The 16,651-nt window shown below is 42.2% G+C and overlaps 1 long non-coding RNA gene across 1 annotated transcript; it reads right to left on the bottom strand.

Moving 5' to 3' along the window:
• Positions 1-1,234: 1,234 nt before the first annotated feature.
• Positions 1,235-14,339, bottom strand: LOC141381540 (uncharacterized). The gene is made up of 10 exons (XR_012401658.1): positions 14,178-14,339; positions 13,807-14,119; positions 13,664-13,714; positions 13,311-13,584; positions 12,824-13,232; positions 12,462-12,765; positions 12,031-12,381; positions 11,629-11,982; positions 11,310-11,498; positions 1,235-1,448 (listed from the first exon to the last, which is right to left on the bottom strand). It is a non-coding gene; the product is annotated as an uncharacterized lncRNA (long non-coding RNA).
• Positions 14,340-16,651: the final 2,312 nt, after the last annotated feature.

Here is a 16,651-nt window from a genome sequence, read left to right on the forward strand (position 1 = left end):
TGAATGTGCTTTAGGTCAGTTTCAATCCGTCATATCTCTGTTGTTTTTGAATATTTTGTTTTCATTTTTTCACCATTTCAATCTAGATATTATGTAGAAACAGCGTTTAAGAAAAAAATAACTGTCATTACTGATAAAAATATTTTTGTGGGGTTACCGTTTGTGTAAAGCATAGCTGATTTAGTGCAGCTCTTTATATTCGCTCCAGGAGAACATTTATCTCACAAGTAATGATGACCAAAAATGATGGAAAAATTATATATTATTAATGGCTATGCTGGATTTTGTTTCATTACTTTGATGATGGATAATGATAATAAAGCATGCTCTGATGAAAATGATCATTCATTTACAGATAATTTGATAACCAGTAATATATGTGAACAGTGAGTGGTTAAATGACAGAAACAAGCCTCTTAAAATGAGAATTGACTTATTAATGTGATGGCATTATGGAATGTTCATGAAATAATCTGAAGTGTTTATATTAAAGCTTCTCCACTGCCTTCTGCTCCAACTGCAGCTCGATGAGTCCTCACCTGCACTTAAAAAGGTAAACAGGAGTATTCGTGAATAAAAGAGTCCAAATCATTAGTATAAAGGCTTGGTGTGGTGTGCACAGTGCTTTGTAGAAATTTACTTAGTGCAGAGTCCTGAAGGTGTAGTCCTAGGCGAGATCAGCTTTACCTCAGTTTAAGTGCAGATGTCCAACATGGAAAAGCCTAGGCCCTCCGAGCAAATAAAAAAATATAGTTACAGCAGTTCGCCATTTACAATAATTATTTATTCAAAGCAGAGTCTAACCAACCGTGTCATTTTCCATACATAGGGAGCAGTCCAGGATTATGATCTGGATCACCAACGACACGTTTGATCAGGCTCATAGATTCCACTCTTCAGGTCCTCCATCTGCTGCAGCCTGATGTTGTTCACCATTGCATGCAGGACGACAGTTCAGATGTTCATCAGTGCTGAGGATTGCAGGGACCTGTAGAGAGACTTAACAAAAACCTAGCTCGCACGAGCTACCATCAGTCAGGTAGAATCAACACATCTAGCTCAGAATCCTCAACCACAGTAAATGTAGACAAATACTAATGACAATATAAATGATAAGTATTAATGGTGTGTGGTTACTTAGAGTGTGAAAAGCTCTAGGAAATTGACCATGTAATTTTGTCTGACAGGAGTTCAGCCTAGGAGGCTCACAGAAAACCCAGGAATTAAAAAGTAGTTTGTTTAATTCATTTAATTGTTTTAATTCATTTAGAGCAAACATTCTACTGAACTGTTGAGGTCCATGTCGGTACGTGGAGGATGGTCCTTTAGTTTGTTTTGGATCAGGCTCATGACATCACTTTTCAGGATCTCCTGATCTGCTGCAGCCTGATGTTCACCACCACAGAGTACGACAGCAGATGTTCATCAGCATTCAGGATCACAGGAGCCTGCAGACACATTGACAGAAGCACAGGGAAAGGTTTCTAACATAGCCTTATTGCATTTAACCCTGATGTGCCAGATGATGGAGTGTTCAGTAATCAGTCACAATCCGTCTCAGAGCATAAAGCTGTTCTGGGTGGAGATCTGAGTGTTGGGCAGTGGACGAAAACCTCACTCTTTCCATGGTCCACTGCTGCACACAAAACAAAGAGAAGAGAAGCACTTAGCAGATGTGCCCGAGCGTATGGTCAAATCTCACCTCGGTAATTTCAGACCCAAAACTGACCATAACCTACTACAGCTTACCATACAGACCACAGTCAACTCTACCTGGAAGTCAAACATTAATACCTACCCATCTGGGTTGAGCTAGTCTCCTGGAGCAGTGAAGATGCTGCTGACACCTTGAGAAGAGAAACACTTACCAGATGTGCCAGAGTGTACGGTCAAACAAAATTCACCTCAGCAAAATCACAGACCTAAGATTGTCTATAAACCAGCTACAGCTTACCATGCAGAACAACAGAGTCAGCTCCACCTGGAAGACAAACTTTAATATTTACCCATCTGTGTCATGTACTTATGAGTAGAGCAAGTCTGTAGATGCGATCAAGCTGCTGCTGAAATGCTGAGAAGGGAAACGCTTACCAGGTGTCTGGGAGCATGCATTTAAACACAACTCACCTCAGCAATTTCACAGACCTGGGATAGACCATAAGCCAACTATTTGTCATTTTACAATTCAATGTAATGCAACTTCTCCATACAGACCAACATCAGAGTCATCTTTACCTGGAAATCAAGTGCTGTTGCATGCGGAAGATGGTTAAAGGCTTGGATCATTACTTACAGAAGAGTTTCTCTACAAACCTGCAGTTCAGGAATACACTGAAGTCACTTGATCAGTCAAAGAAAAATCCACAGCCAGTTTGACACCACACACTCCTCTTGATACAGGAGTTCAGCCTTGGAATGGCTAGTCATTGGAACTGCTGAGGAATCATATTAAAAATAATATTATTATAATATTAAAATTGGTTAAAAGCAGTTTGTCATCCACAATTATTTATTCAGAGCAGAGATTACGAACCATTTATCATCTTTGGTATGTAAAGAGAAGTCCTGAACTGATAATCAGGATAGCTTCTGGATAACTTATGATAGGATAACATCTTCAGGACCTCCATCTGCTGGAACCTGAGGTTTAGCACTGCATGCAGGACAATGAAAGCTGCAATGCTCATCTGCATTCAGGATTGCAAGGACCTGAAGAGAGACTTCATTAACAGGAGCACCAGGAAAACTGAGTGCACACCTTACATTTAATGGATTTAACCGAGATATACAGAACTATAGACTCACCAGTAGCTGCATTTACACTGTCGGGTCAGTGCAAGCCAGGGCTTTTATCAGGCTGGGCCACGCCAATAGCCTGTGAACACAAGCAGTGGGGCCGAAACCATGTCCGGTTTCCACTGTCGGCCTAGCAGCGCAAAGCATGTCACGCAAAGCTCACCACCAGACCGTCCCTGAAATAAATCACACAACCCACCCAGGTCAGTGTAAATCAGACAGGCAGATAAAACACCATCGCATCATCATGAAACAATTAAAATAAACACAACTAAAATAAACAAATGACTAATTACTGTATTGCATTACATTATATGTCAATTCGCACAGGTCTGTGTGTTCTCATTTATAATATTGGTTTACTCACCGACCCACTGTTGGCATTGTACATAGTGGTCCCGTCACTAACAGAGGGATGACCCAGCGCTCCATCCATGATATAAAAACCACAGAAATGTTTTGATAGTAACTCAGTATAAAATGTGTTTAACATCCTCGTTTAGATAGACACCATCAAACATTCAGCCCAATTCATCCAAGGGACCTAAAACGTATTAATAATTCCATAGGCTATGACACTTATTAGGTAATTTCCACTTCATTTAAGAGAAAAATGTAAGGATGTTGCATGATACTCTGTGATCTGAAGTAAAGGACACAGTTACGTGATTCAGGAAATAAGAGAAAGTAAAAAATGTAGGCTATATTTCATTGCAGATTTCCAATAATACAGCTCCAGATATCTAGTTTTATTCTTACATTTTGCCATGTCAAATAAAAACATGTGTAAATGGCAGCATGCTATCTTTACCAGACTCTGGAATCTGGACTCTGCCTCTCCTTTCACTTTATCCCGAAGCCCCAGATCCCCCTCTTTGACCCAAGGTATTCAGCGAGCCAAAAAAAAAGGCCAGCTGCTGGCCCTGAGGACTCCCTGCTTTGGCCCCAAAAAGTGACAGCGGAAACACGACTGGGCCCTGACACACTTTAGTCGCGATAGTCGAAACACAGCTAATGAGGAGTCTCATTCCCTTTTAGAAAGACAAAGTCCTGGGTGGAGATCTGTGAGGCTGGGAGGAGGAAGCATGAGGAAGGCACAGTTAAGCTGATTGGAGTATCAACATCATTCCACAAAACTTACCTCAGATGAGCAAACATCAGTGCACTTCAAGCAAGACTCAAATCCAAAAACTGAGCTTGCAGATCCAGCACCTCCAGCAAAGCTTCTTCACTGCCTCCTGCTCCAACTGCAGCTTGATGTGTCCTCACCTGCACTCAAAATGGTAGACTAGTATTGGTGAATTAAAATACAAGTATATTCATCAGTATTACTGCTGTCTGTAGTGCAGTGTGTATGCACATTATCGTCAACAGGCTTGTGATCAACCGAAAACAAAGAGGAAAACAAGACCTTGCCGCCCTTAAAAAAAAAATAATAATATACATTTACACATGCATATATACTCACAGCAAGAAGGTTGATGGTTTGAGCCTCAGCTGGGTCAGTTGGAGTTTCTGTGTGGAGTTTGCATGTTCTCCCCATGGTTTCCCCCAGTCCAAACAAATGCGCAATAGGGGAATTGGGTAAGCTAAAATTGATGACAGTGTATAGCAGGTTGCTCACCGGATGCGCCGCACCAAGACAGAGTGCACACATGACAGTTGGAAGTATCGCACACATTTACATGTTATTTCAAATAAAACTATTAAGATGGTGCTCTGTGGTGCAGCAGATATACTAACGTGTCCTGAGAAACCTATATTTAGAATTCTGAAATGCATGCCGCGTCACGTCAGAGCAGCGCATCTGCTGTGCGACCTCCTTATCAGTGTATGGATGTTTCCCAGTGATGAGTTGCAGCTGGAAGAGCATCCGCTGAATAAAACACGTGATGAATAATTTGCCTTTTCATTCCACTGTGGCGACCCCTGATCAATTGACCAAGGCAAAAAGAAAATGAATGAATGGAAGATATGTATTTGTGTGTTTTTAAATAGAAACAATATTTCTAAACATAATAATTGATATTCTTTATATAAATATTTCATTTTGGCCCAGACAATTTAAGTTTGTTTCATCAGCTGCAATGTTTAGCAGTTTAGTAGTGACCCAAGTAATATTTATATCCGTTTATACAGAACTAACCCTAACATGGAGACAGATCCACACACCGCCGCTAGATGGCGCCGCTAACTGTTTAGTGCTCTTGTGTCTGCAGAATATAATTGTTCCTGTTATTTAGCACTCTTTATTCCACGTGATAAATTAAACAGTTGTAATTGTTGACTGAATAGTAATTTAAGACCTTAAAAGTTTAAAGGCTTTAGAATATTAAGTCCAGATGAAAGTAGCCTAATATAATTTAACATTACACCATGAAAAGAAAACATACATCACTATAAAGACAATCCCTTTCCCTTTCACATAATTCTTTGCTATAATTAAATATATTTTTTTTTATAAATTTGTAATAGCCTATCATCTAAACTTTTAGGTAATAAATTTGAGCCACCCAGCATTAGCACTTAAAGCAGGCCCAGCCCAGCCCAGCCCGAGGATGTCATAACTGAGAGGGCATTTTAATCCCATAGGGGGCACTTAACCTGATGGCTAATGTTGGTCCTTTTTGCTCCTTTCATTTATTTATCAACATATTAGTTTGCATTGCTGCAGGACCTGCGGAGTTAATGCAGTAATATACTTTTAGTAATTATACTATGCAGTTTCAATATTACTGATTTTATCAATGAAGTCTAGGCAACGACACCATTTACATTAATTCAGACAGATCCTGGCTTCAGCACCAGAAGAGAGGTTTAAATTATGTTTTTCTTCTCATTTCTTTCCGTTTTATTTCAAATAACAAATGTTTAAAGTTTTCGGTGAAGACATCAACCTATGCCCATACATGCAAGCTGACCCACTAAATAAATCATAACCAAGTCATCACGCTTCATTGCCCAACCAATATGAGCATTAGGAGAACGTTAAATCTTACAACTGAAAGTAGTTTTAAAAATAATAGCCAAATGTGTTAAGTTACATTTTAATAGCAAAGCAGAGAGCTTGTCTACCTACCCAATTACCATTCAGCCTATCTGCACAGCATGCGAGAGGTGGATCTGAAGCAGATTCACCCTCTCACGCACTGTATACCTTTTTCATTTAGAACAATGTAAACTTGACTCACAGGTCGATCATCTTTACACTCATATGGCATTAAGGGTCCTAACTTAACTGCTGCTGCATGATGGATGTTCATTTTCACACCTGTAAGTGCGCATTAGCAGGGTCAAAATTAAAGCAAATATTTTTAATGGTTCTGTATTGTCCATTTTATAGCTTATTTCTAATAATAATAATAATGAATAAAATAAATGATCATATTGTTCATAGTGTACACTCTACACTGTCGAGCTAAACATTTTTATTAAGCTACTCTAATAATAATAATAATAATAATAATAATCCCCAACTAAAAACTAATGTGAAAATGACTGCCAGTTGAGTCTCTGCTAAAATTAATTTAACAGCAAATTTCTTTAGCAATTTTTTCCCCTTTAGAGCTGCAGAGAGTTGTATTTAAAGAATTAATTACCCAAAACATGACGCCTTCGTGTAATTTACTAGTGCAGTTTTCTCCAGTATGAGTTTAGAGTGTGCCTCCGCCACCACGTGTGCATTTATACAGGCGCACCCTGACTTGATGCAGAGACCAGACCTCTGAACTGTTCTTTTAATTTCACAATTTTCATGAATTAATTTTCACATTATACAATAAATTTGTGTTCTGAAAGTGGGAATGTCAGGAGTGTTAATAATTATTGTCAGAAAAAAAAATATTCAGTTGGAGTGACCCGTCACAGATTATTCAACAGCATAAATGACAACATGAACACAATTCAGCATCAATATAATTCTGCAAACTTACCTTGGATGAACAAGCATCAGCCCAGCAGATCAAGCTGAAGTCTGCAATCCAGGAACTCCAGGTAAAGCTTCTCCTCTGCCTCCTGCTCAAACTGCAGCTCCACTCCTCACCCACAGTCCTGTCAGACAACATCTGCAGGAGTTGAGCTTTGCTGGTTTGCAGACAGTCAGCACGGACAACCCTAGAAGGCTTACAGAAAACATGCCAGTAATTAAAAGATGTTTGTTGACAGCATAAACAGTCATTCAGAGAAAAGATTCTACTTTACCGTTAACGTCCTTGTCTGTAATAAGAGGACAATCCTTGAGGTTGGTTTTAATCAGGCACCTGACATCACTCTTCAGGCTGTCCTTCTACTGAAGCTTGTTGTTCAACATCTCCCATGCTTATCAGCACTGAGGATTGCAGAGACCTTCAGACAAACCTTAATAACACGAGCACTAGGAAAACTGAGCGGTCACCTTACCATTAGTGGATTTGGTAAAAATATTTCTAATCTATAGTAACTGATGATCAGACGCATTCAATCGCAGAGGTTCAAAGATGGATGGGGATCTGGAAGGCTGGGAGGAAAGAGCCTCAACTTCTGCTGCACATGTGGTGCACGGTAGCCCAGCACTGGAGTGAACACCTGGCCATGTCACAACCGGTGCACTGAGCCTGTACAGAAGAAAGAAAGAGTTGAGGTGTGGTCAGAGTAGCAGTGCCATGCTGCAAACATACCTCACATAACCGTCAGGCTAGTAAATTAAGCACCGATCCAGTCCTAGATCCATGAACTTCCAGCCAAGCTTCGCCACCTCTAGCTCAGAGTCCCCACACACTGAAAATATAGGCAAGTATTGATGACAATATAAATCACCGGTATTAGTGTAGTCTAATGCTCAGAGAAGAATTACCTGATAGTCAGGTAGTGCGAAGACTCCTGGAGATGTTGTCTGACAGGAGTTCAGGTCCAGCTCTGCTGGGGTGCAGACAGTCAGCACAGACAAGCCTGAGGCTTACAAAAAAAACAAGTTAAAAAGCTGTTTGTTTACGCATTATAACTATTCATTCTGAACAACAATTCTACGAACCTGTTATTGTACGTTATACATGGTAGATGGTCCTTAACTTTTAGTTTCCGTTAGGCTTCTGATGCCACTCTTCTCCATCTGCTGAAGCCTGATGTTGTTCAACACTGCATGCAGGACAACGTCAATGCTGATGCTCATCAGCACTGAGCATTGCAGGGATCTACAAAGATTTCCTTGTGATCACATTTAATAAAGTCTAAGTGCACAACTTGACTTTAGTGTATTTGGAACAAATGCACCAGACTATGGAGTCACCAACGATCAGTTTCATTCCATCTCAGGGGGGCAACGCAGTTCTGGGTGAATATCTGGAAATCTAGGAGAAGAGCCTTAATTTCTGCTGCACACATACCCCACGGTACCCCAGTGCTGGAGTGAATACCTGGGCAGGTCACAACCTGCGCACTGAGGCAGTAAAGAAGAGAGCTGAGATCCATGACCTTGATCAAGCCCCAGACGCTTCTCTTCAGGTGCCTGATGTTCACCACAACATGCAGTATGAAAGCTGATGTTATAAAGCCTTCAGAATCACATGAACCTGCAAAGAAACATTAACTTAAGCACTGGGAAAAGTTTGTGACTTGGCTTGGATGGATTTAGCCCAGATGTGCCAGATAACTGAGACTGATCGTGACTCTAATCATTGGCCACTCCGAGGAGGTAAAGTACTTCTGGGTGGACATCTGGAAGGTCGGCAGTGGAGGAGAACCTTGCCTTCTGCTTTACACATGGTCCATTGTACACCAGCACAGGAGTGAACACTTGGGTTGGCCGTTTACTGAGCCTGTGCAGAGGAACACACAGTTGAGCTGATTAACAAACCACAAACTAAAAATAGATAAGCAAATATCAGCTTAGTTAATCAGGCTATATTCAAATCCAAGAACTGAGTTTACAGATCCAGGACCTTCAGGAAAAGCTTCTCCACTGCCTCCTGCTCCAACTGCAGCTTGATGACTCCGCACCTGCACTCCAAAAAGTAACACTATCAGTGAATTTATACATATTATAAAATATATCAGTATTACTGCTGTCTTTAGTGCAGTGTGTGCACTCACAGTATTGTGAATCAACTCATCTCAGATAATATGAAGCATCTTGGAGATGTTGTCCAACAAGGATATAGATCCAGAACTGCTGGTGAGCAAACCATCAGCATGAAGTCCAGAACACTCAAAGGAAACATTTGTTGTTATAAAGCTGTTTGTTCTTCATAGCAGTACACCTCATCTTTAGTAGATATAATATAGATGTGCTTAACTGTGGAGTCGCTAATGCTCAGTCCGATTGCATCTCGGAGGTAGCAAAGCATTTCTTGTGGGGATGTGGAAGGCTGGGAGGACACCTTCACCTTCTGCTTCACACATGATCCACAGTAGACCAACACTGGAGTGAACACCTGGGCCTGTGCAGAGGAAGACACCGTTAAGCTGATTGTAGCATCAACATCATTCTGCAAACTTACCTCCGATGAACAAGCATCAGCCCAAGATAATCAAGCTAAAGTCTTCAATCCTAGAACTCAGCTTGCAGATCCAGAACCTCCAGGTAAAGCTTCTCCACTGCCTCCTGCTCATCTTCAACTTCACTCCCAGATCCACGTTCTTGCTGCAAAGCGTCACCACCTCTAGCTCCTCATCCACAATAAATAGATAAATAATAGTATGACAATATAAAATCACAAGAATTAGTGTCATCTATAGCATTTATAGTGTGAGAAATGCTCAGAAACTTTCCTACTAGCCAGATAGAACAAAAGTTCAGCTATGATGGGATGTAGAGCGTCAGCACCAAGAAGCCTAGGAGGCCCATAGAAAACACAATAATTAAAAGTAGTTTCTGTTGACAGCATGATAATCATTTATTCAGAAAAAAATGAACCACTAATATCTTAATCATTACAGGGAGGATTGTCCATTTTGATCAGGCTCCTGACACCACTCCTTAGGATCTCCATCTGCTGCAGCTTGATGTTGACCACCCCAGCGTATGACAGCTGATGTTTGAGCATTCAAAAAAAATCACAGCAACCTGACAAACAACAGAAATATTAGACACCCTTAATAGAATAGCTTTAGTGAATAGCTAATGATCAGTCCAAATCAGTATCATAGGGGGCAAAGTTATTCTGAGTGGAGATCTGGAAGATTGGAAGTGAAGGAGAATATTGCATTCTGTCGTACACATGGTCCACAATACCTTAGATAAGTAAATGCCAACAGAGTAGGTTTAATAGCTCCATTACCAGAAATGAGCTTACAGATCCAGGACCTCCAGGCAAAGCTTCTCCACTGCCTGCAGCTCAACAGCTCCTCACCTGCACTCAAAATGGTAGAGTTAAACTGAAAACATCAATATGAAAACAAGATGATAAATATATGATAAATGTACAAAGGCAGAGGTTCCTACTCTGTTCTCTTTGTGTTAAAAGGAAGAGACTCAAATTAATCTCTGCAACTTTAATCTAAACTAAAATTAAATTGTGGGAAACATTGGTGATCTTCACCTATTTGATCCTAAAAAAAAAAAAAGGAAACTGAGGTTTTCTTTTTTTGCACTAAATTGAAGGGACAAAAAGAAAATGTAAACCAAAAAAACCACACTCTTAAAAGGACCCTGCAAAAGAGAAACACTTATCAGATGTGCCGTAGCGTACGGTCAAACAAAAACCTGAGAAGAGAAACGCTTACCAGATGTGCCGAAGCGTACGGTCAAACAAAACCTGAGAAGAGAAACGCTGACCAGATGTGCCGAACCGTACGGTCAAACAAAAACCTGAGAAGAGAAACGCTGACCAGATGTGCCGTAGCGTACGGTCAAACAAAAACCTGAGAAGAGAAACGCTGACCAGATGTGCCGAACCGTACGGTCAAACAAAAACCTGAGAAGAGAAACGCTGACCAGATGTGCAGAAGCGTACGGGCAAACAAAAACCTGACAAGAGAAACGCTTACCAGATGTGCCGAACCGTACGGTCAAACAAAAACCTGAGAAGAGAAACGCTGACCAGATGTGCAGAAGCGTACGGTCAAACAAAAACCTGAGAAGAGAAACGCTGACCAGATGTGCCGGAGCGTACGGTCAAACAAAAACCTGAGAAGAGAAACGCTGACCAGATGTGCCGGAGCGTACGGTCAAACAAAAACCTGAGAAGAGAAACGCTGACCAGATGTGCCGGAGCGTACGGTCAAACAAAAACCTGAGAAGAGAAACGCTTACCAGATGTGCAGAAGCGTACGATCAAACAAAAACCTGAGAAGAGAAACGCTTTTCAGATGTGCTTACCATATACAGATGATCAGAGTCAGCTCTACCTAGAAGTGAAGCGCAGTTGCATGTGGAAGATGATTGAAGGCTAGGACCATTACTTACAAAACAGTGTCTGCCACCACCAGATGTTTACCACCGCATGTAGAACAACAGCTCCAACACACCGGATTACCGGCACCTACAGAAAAAACATCATTAACACAAGCATTGGGAATACAGTAATTGTGTGACATACCGTTAATGGATTTACTGCAGATGAGACAGACGATGAAGTGGCCAGTGATCAGTCACAATCATTCAAAGGGGGCAAAGCGGTTCCGGGTGGAAATCGGGAAGATTGGCAGTGGAAGAGAGACCCTCGCCTTCACACAGTGCACAGTACCGCAGTGCTGGGCTGAACATCAGGGCATGGCATGTACTGGGCCTGTGCAGTGGAAGACAATTAAGATAACTGGAGTGATCGACTCGGTGTTATTGATTTGATAACCAGTCTTAAGCTAGACGCAGTATTAGATGAGTATTTCTGCTGTCTGTAGTGCAGTGTGCGCACTCACCTTAATGTGAATTAACTTGAGTCAGATATTATGAAACATCCTGGAGATGTCGTGCGACAGGGGTTCAGATCCAGATCTTCTAGGAAGCGAACCATCAGCATAAAGCCTAGAACACTCACAGAAAACAAAGAATAAAATGCAGTTTGTTCTTTTATACCAGTATTATTTATTTAAGGAGAAAAAAAAAAAAAAAAAAAAGTCTACTAAACCATGCGTCCTCAGCGATGAGCAGTCCTGAACCACATGCAGAATCTTGATCAGACTCCTGGATTCCTCTCTTCAGGACCTCCATCTGCTGCAACCAGATCTTCAACAGTGCATGCAGAACAGCTCCATGCTTAGACCTGCAGAAACCTCATTAACACGAGCAACAGGAAAAGAGAACGAACAAACACACCTTACCTTTGGTGAATTACAGATGTGCCAAAACTATGGAGTCGCCAATGTTCAGTCCCATTACATCTGAGGGGCAAACCTGTTCTAGGTGGGGGTCTGAAAGGCTGGGAGAAGAGACCCTCACCTTCTGCTGCACACGTTCCACAGTACCCCAACGCTGGTGTGAACACCTGGGCCTGCGCAGAGGAAGACATCGTTGAGCTAATGGAGTATCAACATCATTCCACAAAACTTACCTCAGATAAGCAAACATCAGTCCACTTCATCAAGCAAGACTCAAATCCAAGAACTGAGCTTGCAGATCCAGCACCTCCAGCAAAGCTTCTTCACTGCTTCAACTGCAGCTCGAGTTTCCACCTGCACTCAAAATGGCAGACCAGTATTAGTGAACAAATATCATCAGTTTTAGTGCTGTCTGTAGTGCAGTGCACACTCACATTATTGTGAATTAATTTATGTCAGATATTATGAAGGATCCTGCAGATCTTCTGGCGAGTAAACCATCAGCATGAAGCCTAGAACACTCAGAAAACATTAGTTAATATAAAAAAGCAGTTTGTTCTTTTATACCAACATATTCATTTAGAGAATAAAAGTCTACTAAACCATGCGTCCTCAGCGATGAGCAGTCCTGAACCACGTGCAGCATCTTGATCAGACTCCTGGATTCCTCTCTTCAGGACCTCCATCTGCTGCAACCAGATCTTCATCAGTGCATGCAGAACAGCTCCATGCTTAGACCTGCAGAAACCTCATTAACACGAGCAACAGGAAAAGAGAACGAACAAACACACCTTACCTTTAGTGAATTACAGATGTGCCAAAACTATGAAGTCCCCAATGTTCAGTCCCATTACATCTGAGGGGCAAATCAGTCCTAGGTGAGGATCTGAAAGGAGAGACTCTCGCCTTCTGCTGCACACGTTTCACAGTACCCCAGCGCTGGTGTGAACACCCGGGCCTGCGCAGAGGAAGACACCGTTGAGCTAATGGAGTATCAACATCATTCTGCAAACTTACCTGGGAGGAATGAGCATCAGCCCAGTAGATCAAGATAAAGTCTTCAATCCAAGAACTCTTGCAGATCCACGACCTCCAGGTAAAGCTTCTCCACTGCCTCCAGCTCAAACTGCAACTCCACTCACAGATCCATGATCTTGCAGCAGTACTTGACCACCTCTAGCTCCTCACCCAACACTGTATAAAAACTAAAGACAAAATATAAAAATGTTATTTGATGGGTCTGTGTAGTGTTCAGAGTGTGTGAAATGCTCAGAGAAATTTACTTGGTCTAGTGTGGAGACTCCTGGAGATGATGACTGACAGCAGTTTAACTCCGCCTCTGCAGAAAACTTTAACATAAGATATTAAGACAAGCATTAGGAAAAGTTTGTGACTTACCTTCAGTGGCCAGTGATTAGAGTCCCAGTCAGTCTCAGAGGGGGCCAAGCGGTTCAGGGTGGAGATCTGGAAGGCTGGCAGAACCTTGCCCTCTGCTTGTCGCATGGTCAGCAGTACCTCAGTGCTGGAACAAAAACCTGGACAGGCCCTGTAGTGGGCCTGTGCAGAGAAAACAGTCAAGCTGATTGGAGTATTATTCCAGAACCTTACCTCCAACAAGCAAACATCAGTCCAGTACCTCAAGCAAAACTCAAATCCAAGAACTTAGCTTGCAGACCCAAGACCTCACCTGCACTTAAAGATAACAGTATTAGTGAATTAATTATAAATAAATAAATATTCTTCAGTATTTCTGCTGTCTGTAGTGCTGTGCACACTCACGTTATTGTCAATAAACTGAGGTCCGATATTATAAAGCATCCTGGAGAGGCAACAGGGGTTCAGATCCAGATCTTCTGTTGAGCACTAAGCCTAGAACACTCACAGAAAACAAAATTATAAAAGCAGTTTGTTCTTTTATACCAACATATTCATTTAGAGAATAACAGTCTACTAAACCATGTGTCCTCCGCAATGAGTAGTGCTGAAACCACATGCAGAATCTTGATCAGACTCCTGGATTCCTCTCTTCAGGACCTCCATCTGCTGCAACCAGATCTTCAACAGTGCATGCAGAACAGCTCCATGCTTAGACCTGCAGAAACCTCATTAACACGAGCAACAGGAAAAGAGAACGAACAAACACACCTTACCTTTAGTGAATTACAGATGTGCCGAAACTATGAAGTCCCCAATGTTCAGTCCCATTACATCTGAGGGGCAAATCAGTCCTAGGTGAGGATCTGAAAGGAGAGACTCTCGCCTTCTGCTGCACACGTTCCACAGTACCCCAGTGCTGGTGTGAACACCCGGGCCTGCGCAGAGGAAGACACCGTTGAGCTAATGGAGTATCAACATCATTCTGCAAACTTACCTGAGAGGAGTGAGCATCAGCCCAGTAGATCAAGATAGTCTTCAATCCAAGAACTCTTGCAGATCCACGACCTCCAGGTAAAGCTTCTCCACTGCCTCCAGCTCAAACTGCAACTCCACTCACAGATCCATGATCTTGCAGCAGTACTTGACCACCTCTAGCTCCTCACCCAGACTATAAATCTAGACAACCAATGACAATGTTATAAAAAAAAATAAAATAAAATAAAAAGATAAGAATGTACTCACTAGTCAAGTAGTGCAAATCATCCTGGAGATGTTGTGTGATGAGTTCAGGTCCAGATCTACTGTAGTGCAGACATTCAGCTTGGACGAGCCAAGGATGCTCACAGTAATCACCCTAGGAATTAAAAAGCAGCTTACATTCACAACATAACCATGAATTCAGAGCAAAGATTATACTGAACCGTTAATATCCTTGTCTTTAAATGGAGGATGTTCCTCAAGTTTGGTTTCACTAAGGCTCCAGACGCCACTCTTCAGGGATCTCCATCTGCTGCAGCTTGATGATCACTGCCACATGGAGTACGAGAGTTGATGTTAATCAGCATTTAGGATCACAGGAACCTGCAAATACATCATTAACGTAAGCACCAGGTGTGCCTAATCAAGTGTCTTATAATAAAACACCAATCAGTCTTGGAGGGGACAAAGCGGTTCTGGATCGAAATCTGGAAAATTGGCAGTGGAAACCCTCACCTCCTGCTACACAGATGGTCCATGGTACCCCAACACTGGAGTGAAGAGCTGGACAGGCGGTGTAATGGGCCTGTGCAAAGGAAAAAACAGTTAGGGTGATCAGAGCATCTCAATCATGTCACACTTACCTCATGAGTTAGCATTACCCCAGCAGGTCAAACAGCTTCATTCTCAGAACTGAGCTTGCAGATCCAGTATCTCCAGGCAAAGCTTCTCCACTGCTTCAGGTCCAACGGGTTCCAATCTGCAGTCAATTATAGATAAATCAAAAACATTTCTGGAAACTACTATAAGTACGGATGAACAAGATCTTAAATACCTGCTGATGTAGTAAGTAAGCCCAGAGAAGAGAAACGCTGACCAGATGTGTTGTAGCGTACGGTCAAACAAAAACGCTGACCAGATGTGCCGGAGCGTACGGTCAAACAAAAACCTGAGAAGAGAAACGCTGACCAGATGTGCCGGAGCGTACGGTCAAACAAAACCCAGAGAAGAGAAACGCTGACCAGATGTGCCGGAGCGTACGGTCAAACAAAAACGCTTACCAGATGTGCCGAAGCGTACGGTCAAACAAAACCCAGAGAAGAGAAACGCTGACCAGATGTGCTGTAGCGTACGGTCAAACAAAAACGCTTACCAGATGTGCTGTAGCGTACGGTCAAACAAAACCCAGAGAAGAGAAACGCTGACCAGATGTGCCGTAGCGTACGGTCAAACAAAAACCTGAGAAGAGAAACGCTGACCAGATGTGCCGGAGCGTACGGTCAAACAAAAACCTGAGAAGAGAAACGCTTACCAGATGTGCCGGAGCGTACAGTCAAACAAAAACCTGAGAAGAGAAACGCTTACCAGATGTGCTGTAGCGTACGGTCAAACAAAACCCAGAGAAGAGAAACGCTGACCAGATGTGCTGTAGCGTACGGTCAAACAAAACCCAGAGAAGAGAAACGCTTTTCAGATGTGCTTACCATATACAGATGATCAGAGTCAGCTCTACCTAGAACTGAAGCGCAGTTGCATGTGGAAGATGATTGAAGGCTAGGATCATTACTTACAAAACAGTGTCTGCCACCACCAGATGTTTACCGCCGCATGCAGAACAACAGCTCCAACACACCGGATTACCGGCACCTACAGAAAAAACATCATTAACACAAGCATCTTAATTTCTATAGCGCATTTACAATGTAGATTGTGTCAAAGCAGCTTCACATAGAAGATTAAAGTAAATTGGAAGGCGTGTCAAGAGTGGTTTAATCTTCACAGCTGAAACTCCAAACACTGAAGAGCAAACACATAGTTTCACAACTCCACAACACCCAAATCGTGCAAGCCAGTGGCGACAGTGGCGAGAGGAGAAAAAAAAAAAGAAATAGAAAAAAAAAAAAAACTCCAACAATTGGCAAAAGGAAAAAAAAAAATCTGGAGAGAAACTGGGCTCAGTTGGGCACGACCATTTCTCCTGGACGTCCGTCATGAAGCTGCATGTGGGAGAGGTCACCGGCTCTGCACTCCTCCATAACCACCACAGCAG

Source organism: Danio rerio, chromosome 4 (genome assembly GCF_049306965.1).
Source record: "Danio rerio strain Tuebingen ecotype United States chromosome 4, GRCz12tu, whole genome shotgun sequence".
NCBI classification, from domain to species: domain Eukaryota; kingdom Metazoa; phylum Chordata; class Actinopteri; order Cypriniformes; family Danionidae; genus Danio; species Danio rerio.